Consider the following 8,265-nt stretch of genomic DNA (forward strand, 5'->3'; position numbering starts at 1 on the left):
TTGTGGCGCTCAAGTCAAAATAAACTCTTATAAAGGAATGTGTATAGAGTAGGAATTGGAGAATAAAAAGAGATGAACTCCTTCTGCATTTCTCACGCTAGGAGAATTGAAAAATGTAAGCCTCAAGTCATGATATGGAAACATTTGCTGTAGGCAAAATGAATGATCCAGGAAGTCTCAAAAGAAGCTGGAGGGAATATACACTCACTGTCTCAAAAAGAATTGACACTGAGAAAATTTGGAGGATAGCTATCTGGCCGACGGATTGGAAGGGTTCCACATGTATTCCCATTCCCAAGAAAGGTGATCCGACAGACTGTGGAAACTTCCAGACATTATCATTGCTAGCACCTGCAAACAAAATACTGAAGATCATTCAAAAATGGCTGGGAACAGTCCAGACATAGGGAACTGCCGGAAATTCAGGAAGGATTTAGAAGAGGCCGTGGCACCGGGGATATCACTGCTGATGTCAGATGGATTCTGGCTGAAAATCGAGAATACCAGAAGAATGTCTCTTTGTGCTTTCTTGACTAAAGGAAGGCATTTGAGTGTGTGGATCATAACAAGTTATGGTAAACACTGAGAAAACTGGGAATCCCAAAGCAATTCATTGTGTTCATGCGAAACCTATACGTAGACCATGAGGCTGTTGTGTGACCAGAGAAGAGAACATTTTTGTTGTTGTTAAGAGTCCTCAAGTTGTAAATGACTCAAAGTGACCCTATGAATGAAAGACCTAAATACATGTCTAACTTTCATCATTTCTCCAGGTTCATAGGGTTTCTGGAGACAAGCTATTTTGGCAGTGGATGCCACTCCTGCTTCCAAGCTTGTTTTAATTGGGGAGCTCCACCCAACACTGTCCACCATGGGTCACCATGATCACATTTGACACCTCAGTGTCACAGGGCTTAGCATGACAGCAACCACGAGTTACCTCTGCACAGCAAGTGGACAGACCAAGGTTATACGACCTAGAAGAATGTTTGACCAAACACAATTAAAGCCAGACCTGAGGGTTGCAAACTAAAATCAACCACCTTTGGCTTGGGAGCATTTCTTTCTATGCACCAAGCCAACAGAGCTCTATGTTGTTCTTGTTGTTGTTGTTGTTGTTAAGTGCTGTCAAGTCAGAGACCAATCATAGAGACCCTATAAATGAAAGACCTGAACACTTATATAACTTTCATTGTTTCTCCACATTCATAGTTTCTGCAGGCAAGCTATTAAGGAAGTGGATGCCACTCCTCCAGTTTAAAAATAAAAAGGGAGTTATGACAGGGTTGTAATCTCTCTCCATACCTATTTGATCTGTATACCGAGCAAATTGAATCTGTACACTGAGAAGCTGGAATCTACGATGAAGAATGGGGCATCAAGATCAGAGGAAGAGTCATCAATAACTTGCTTCATGCAGATGCCAGCCTTGCTGGCTGAAAATGAGGATAGGGTCCGTCAAACAGCTGTCAAGAAATCAGTCTGTTTAGTGCATTGGGGCGTCCTGCAGCCAAGACCTCTTTCAAATGTGCAAAATGAAAGAAGTCTCTTTGGACAGCAAAGAATGCGTGACACGTGTGATTTATGCATCAACTTTGGAGGATCTTGTGTGTCTAACTATCATCTCGAGGAGAGACTTCTGTCTCTATGTCAGCTCTGCACACCCTCCACTTCCGTATCCTGTCTCAACACTCGATGTTATTAATATTGTGCGTCTGCCCCACAGCTGTGAACAACTCTTGGCACCAGCAGCCAGGAAATCAAAAAACGTATTGCGATGGGAAAGTCTGTGGTTAGGGACCTCTCTAAAGTACTCAAGAGCAACGGTGTCTCTCTGGAGACTAAGGTGCGCCTGATACAGGCCATGGTTTTTGCAATCACTTCTTATGCATCAGAGAGCTGGACAATGACTAGGGAGGACAGAAGGAGAATTGATGCCTTTGAGCTGTGGTGCTGGAGAAGAGTATTGAATGTATCCTGGGCTGCCAAGAAAACAGATTCATCCTATAGAGGGTTAAACCAGGCTACTCCTTGGAGGCAAAGATTCTGGGGCTTCGTCTGACATACTTTGGACATGTTGCAAGGAGAGACAGGTCTTTGGAGAGGGACATCATGCTGGGTAGAGTAGAGGGACAGCGCAGGAGGGGAAGAACCTCTATGAGGTAGATTGATTCAGTGACTGGGGTCATCAGGATGGGTGTGTCAGAGGCAAAGCGATTGGCACAGGACAGAGCAGGGTTTAGGGCTGTTGTGCATAGGGTCGCTATGAGTCGCAAATGACTTGACGGCACATAACAACAACAACTGCCCCACAGTCAAGGAATTCCTGCACGCTAGGAACTTTGTCAACACCTGGTTTGCTGCTTACCATGGAAGACTAAAATGTCAAAGAGAATATTGCACAGAGCCTCACAAGATCCACCCGCCCCTCACAAACATACCTATGGTTCACATACTTGACTGTTTACTTAAGAAGTCACAGAAGAAAGCAAACCAATAATGAAACACAAAGACGTATACAAAATTCAAGGGGAGAATTTTAAAAATGACTCCAAAGATAGCATCCATTTACAACCCGAATATTTACAACTGTGTTTTCTACATTTACAAATGTGTTTTCTCAGGCACATCTTTTGCAGCTTTCTTGGGAAAAGCCAGTGAAGGACCTTGTAAGAGAAACATATTTAACAAGGAACTGAAAAAAATCAATAAACATTGATGGTCATATGTTACATGAACAATGCAGCTAACTGTTCATTTAGTGCGTTCAAGGATATAAAATAACTTTAGTTCAAAGAAACACTAAAATTGCCCATGTGCACTATATATGTGTGTATATATGTTTGCTTGTGTCTCTATTTAAATGTATGGGTTTTGGAGCAGCGAGCTCTTCCAGCCAAATGGACCAGAACACATCAATGTTTTTCCACTTTTTTTTTGTTTATGACTTCTGGATTTTGACTTATTGATATTCATCTACGCTCAATGTAGAAGGGGATGAAATGTGTCTGGTGAGGGTTGATGAACAAATAAAGGTTTTTTCTGATGTTCCTTACATCTATGAGGTCTGTAGGCTGTGTGATTTCAAGTCTAATTTGTTTCCCAGTGTGACCAAAGGTTTTTTCCCACATCCCAGACATTCATAAAGCTTTCTCTCCTATGACAATTTTACGTGGAGTCAGGGCACTGAACCATCGACTCTTTCTCACATTCCTTACTTTCATGACGTTCTTTTCCCACGTGACTTTTTCTGTGTTTACTGAAGGAAGAGCTGTAAAGGAAGGTTTTCCCACACTCCTCGCATTTGTAAGGGTTCTCTCTTCTGTGCACCCTTTGATGTACTGTGATCTTATCACTGCTACGGAATGTTTTCCTGCATTCCTGACACGAGTACGGTTTCTCTCCAATGTGAATTCTTCTATACAACACCAGCTTTTCGATCCAACAGAATGGCCTCCCACTGGCCTCCCACGCGAAGGTTTCTCTCTGGTGTGAATTCTCCTATGGTTGATGAGGGCCCTGGTTTCTCCAAAGCTCTTTCCGCACTCCTGGCATTCATGTCTCTTTCTCGGTCTCTCTCATGTGAATCCTTTGAAGCACAGTGAGAATGGCTTTGGAACAAAAACCTTTTCCACATTCTTTACATTGATGGGGTCTCTCTCCCGTGTGAGTTCTCTGATGTGCGGTGAGCAAGCTCATGTTACAAAAAGCCTTCCCGATTCTTTACAGGCATAGGGTCTCTCTCTGGTGTAAATTCTTCTATGCAGAGTGAGGCTGCTGTTATCACAGAAAGTTTTCCCACACTCTTCACACAGAAAAGCCTTTTCTCGTGTGTGAATTAATTTATGCTTAATAAGGCCACTCATGGTCTGAAAGAGCTTCTCACACTGGTTACACGGAAAAGGATTTTCCTCCTGGGTGGGTTAATTTATGTTTAATGAGGCCGCTGAGAGTCCGGAAGGCCTTCTTACAATCCTTACACCAGTAAGGTCTCTCTCCTGTATGAACCCTTCTATGTGCGGCGAGCTGAGTTGATTGCGTGAAGGTTTTCCCACATTCCTGACATGCATAAGGTTTCTCTCCTGTGTGAATTCTCCTGTGTTTATTCAGGGCTACGGTCTCCACAAAGGTTTTCCCACATTCCTGACATTCGTAAGGTCTCTCTCCTGTGTGAATTCTTCGATGTATGGTGAGTGCACTGCTGAAACAAAAACCTTTCCCACAGTCCCCACATTTATAAGGTCTCTCTCCTGTGTGGGTTCTCTGATGGGCTGTGAGTGAGCTCGCGTTACGAAAGGCCTTCCCACATTCTTGACATGTGCAGGGTTTATCACCTCTGTGAAGTCTCTTATGTGCACTGAAGGTGCTGCTGTTAGAAAAGGTTTTCCCACACTCCTGACAGGCGTAAGGTCTCTCTCCTGTGTGAATTCGTCTATGGACAGTGAGCGAGTGAATGTCGTAGAAAGTTTTCCCACACTCCTGACATTCGCAGGGTCTGTCTCCTCTGTGAAGTCTTCTGTGTGTAGTCAGGGTACCACTGGAATGAAAGGCTTTCCCGCATTCCTGACATGCGTAAGGTCTCTCTCCTGTGTGGATTCTCTGATGTGCGGTGAGGATACCGCTGGAATAAAATGCTTTCCCACACTCCTGACATGCATAGGGCCTCTCTCCTGTGTGAATTCTTTTATGTATAGAGAAGTGACCTGACTGGGTGAAGGTCTTTCCGCATTCCTGACACTCAAAGGGTCTCTCTCCTGTGTGAATTCGTCTGTGTCGTGTGAGCACACTGCGGGCACGAAAGTTTTTCCCACATTCCTTGCATTCAAAGGTTTTCTCTGCCGTATGAATTTTTCTATGTCGAGTGAGCTTGTTCTGGGTATCAAATGTTTTCCCACATTCCTTACATTCAAATGGTCTCTCTCCTGGGTGATCTGTTCTATGCCGAGTGAGCATGTCACTGCTATCAAAGGTTTCCCCACATTCCTGACTTTGAAAGGGTTTCTCTACTGTGTGAATTCTTTGATGCTGAGAGAGTGCATTGCTGTTATCAAAGGTTTCGCTACATTCCTGACATTCAAAGGATTTCTCTACTGTGTGAATTATTCTGTGTCGAGAGAGCACGTCGCTGGTATCAAAGGTTTTATCACATTTCTTACATTCGTAGGGTCTCTCTCCTGGGTGAATTCTTCCATGTGCAGTGAGGGTCTGACTATCATAACTGATTTTCCCAAGACTTTTACATTCATACGGTCTCCCTCCTTGATGAATTCCTCCACGTACACTCAGGTCAGCACACTGAGTCAATGTTTCCCCACATTCCTTCCATTCAGAAAGCCCGTCTCCTTTCTGCATTTCTCTGTGGAGGATGAGGTCAGATGTGCCTGTCAGGGCTGAGGGATAAGGATTAACGCTGGTTTGAGAGCGTTTTGTAAAGTCGGACTTCTTCCCAATCACATGGAACCAGAAGGGTGGGAAGACACAGAACTTTGGGCCACGTGTGTTATGTTCACAGCCAGTGGCACTCAACAGGTCTATTTCTAGGGGCTCTGGAATGCAGACACACATTTTGCCTGGGAGATTGTTTTCAACAGCTTCATAAGGGTTCTCAATTGTGTGACTTCTGGTAAAACAAAAAAAAAAAGAAATGTATTCTCACATGACTGTGACAAAAAAAATAATAAATAAAGCAATGAGTAGGCAGGACAATATCTCACATATCATAATCTAGCTTTCAATGAGTAACACTCACCTCAAATGATGCCCTTCCTTTGTACGCATTTCTTCACAGCCACCCAGGGGGGATACCTCTCTTATCTCTGACGTCCAAGGATAGATCATCTTTAACAACTGAGACAGTGAAGAGTCCGTCCATAATGCTGCTCTGGGACTTGGATTCTGAACACCAGACCCAAAAAACCCTGAAGTGCATTTCACAAGAAGACAAAAAAGAAAGGAGCAGAGAGTTAGGATGTGAATGCCTGTCTGGTGAGCAAACAAAGATGGAGGGACGTGTTCCTATTTACACAGACGGGCAATGGGTTACAAACATTTCTCTGGGTACCGCCTCCATCCAGGACAACTGGTGAAGGGGATAATTTGAGCATCTGCAGAAGAGCTGATTAGAAAGTGGACGGACACATTACATACACAATGTGAAATCCAGAAAACTATGTCCATACAATAAATTCTAACGTAGAAAATGCAGTGTTCTGTGAAAGACTGTACTTGAGACAGAATATTCTATCTATCCAGCAGGGTCAAATGAGATTTGCTCCATAGAAAGGTGATCCTTTAAAAATTACTGGTTTCCTTTAAAGCTGGTGCTGCCAATGAGTATGTTAGCTCCGTCCTCAGTTGCTTCCTAGGCTCCAGTGATGAGACAAATGTGTCAAGATGGGCTCATGTCGGAAGACAGAGTATCGTGTTTACGTGAAATTCTCCCTATGTGAATGACAGAATGCTTCTTTGATGAAAACATGGATTTCCATTCTCACGCCCGCACACAGGTGGAATCTTTAATGAATCATAATGCTTTTGGGGATGAGAAAGATTTTAAAATATACACGCTGTAATTTTTACCTATTGAGTCCAGGTTTTCCAAGGTTTCCATTATCACACTGACGCAGAGTTTCTTCTGAACCACCGTGAGCAAAGCCCATTCGTCCTCATTAAATATCACGACCACGTCTTCAAGGAACAATGGGTCCTATAAGATGCCAAACGTTCTCCATCAACACAGCATCAGATTTATCACATGATGCAGTCTGTTGTACAGAGAAATTATTGACAAGCTCACAAAGTGAGCACACTATTTGATCACTCCTGGCCAGGTTTTTACTCCCCCTTTTTTTTTAAAAAAAAATTTTATTTATGTATTTTATGTGTGTACCGTCAAATTGGATCTGACTGGTACAGGAGGCGATTGTTCCTCCCTCTTCAGCAGAGCATCTGGTGGATTTGAACCGCGTACCTCTGGGATTGCAGTGCAGTTTCCTGCTACTAGGCCACCAGAGCTCGCCTACTCCCCCCCTTTTTTTATTTTTTTAATTTTTTTTTTACATTTTATTATTTTTGCGTGCGTGTACCGTCAAATCAGATCTGACTGGTACAGGAGGAGATTGTCCCTCCTTCCCCGGCAGAGCACCTGGTGGATTCGAACCATTTGCCTCTGGGATTGTAGTTGCAGCTCCTTGCCACTAGGCCACCAGAGCTCCCCTACTCCCCCTTTTTAAACGAATGAATTTTAATGCAACATATATATTTTTTACAGCATATTCTTTCCATTTAATTTCCCCTCATTCATTCATTGGTGCACATTTTCCTCCCTGCCCACTCCTCCTCTCAGTTCATTTTTCTCTTTGAAAAGAAAAAAACATCTTTCAATGTTATACAATTCCCCCCAAGTCCACAGTCCACTCACTTTTTCTTTTTCCCACTTACTTTTTTCCTTTTCATTTCTTTTTCTGTAATCTTGTCATGAAAATAATACCTAATTCTATATTCCTTTCCTGGAAGCAGGAGCGGCATCCACTTCCAAAATTGGCTTGCCTCCGGAAACTCTATGTACGAACAGTGCTCAGGCCGTTCGTTCATAGGGTCGCTATGAGTCGTCTGAGACTCGACGGCATCAAACAACAACAACAACATATTCCTTTTAAACCGTTTTCTCCCTCATCGGTTTCAATGCAATATACATTATTTTTTTCCCCTCTTTTCTTAGGTTTCCCCCAACCCCGATGTCAGTCCTGATTTACAACAGTGGCCCTATGCAGTATTTGTCCTTTTGTGACTGAGATAATTCACTCAGCATAATGTCTTCTAGGGTCACCCATGTTGTATAATAGTGCACGAGTTCCTTGTTTTTCAATGCAGCGTAGTATTCCATTGTGTGACTAGACCACAGCTTCTCTATCCATTCGTTTCTTGATGGGCACTTGGGTTGTTTTCAATGCTTTGCTATTGTGAACAAAGCCGCGATCAACATGGGTGTGCATATATCTGCTTGGATGACTGTCTCCAAGGTATATTTATTAGATATTATATGTATGACAACAATTTGGAACATTTGCACTGGGGAGGGGGGTTGGGGGAGAAAATAATAAATTATTAAAAAAACAAATCTATAACAGTCTTGGCACCAGCAGCCAGGAAATTAAAAGGCGCATTGCCATGGGAAAGTCTGCTGTTAGGGAGCTCTCCAAAGTACTGAAGAGCAATGTTGTCTCTCTGGAGACTAAGGTGTGTCTGATGCAGGCCATGGTCTTC

At 43.1% G+C, this 8,265-nt stretch overlaps 1 pseudogene; it reads right to left on the reverse strand.

Annotated features, from left to right (window-relative positions):
• LOC102877658 overlaps positions 1–8,265 on the reverse strand; it is a 79,750-nt pseudogene that overhangs the window by 14,646 nt on the left and 56,839 nt on the right.

This window comes from Elephantulus edwardii, unplaced genomic scaffold (assembly GCF_000299155.1).
Source record: "Elephantulus edwardii isolate Elephantulus edwardi_28Jun2011 unplaced genomic scaffold, EleEdw1.0 scaffold00410, whole genome shotgun sequence".
NCBI classification, from domain to species: Eukaryota; Metazoa; Chordata; class Mammalia; order Macroscelidea; family Macroscelididae; genus Elephantulus; species Elephantulus edwardii.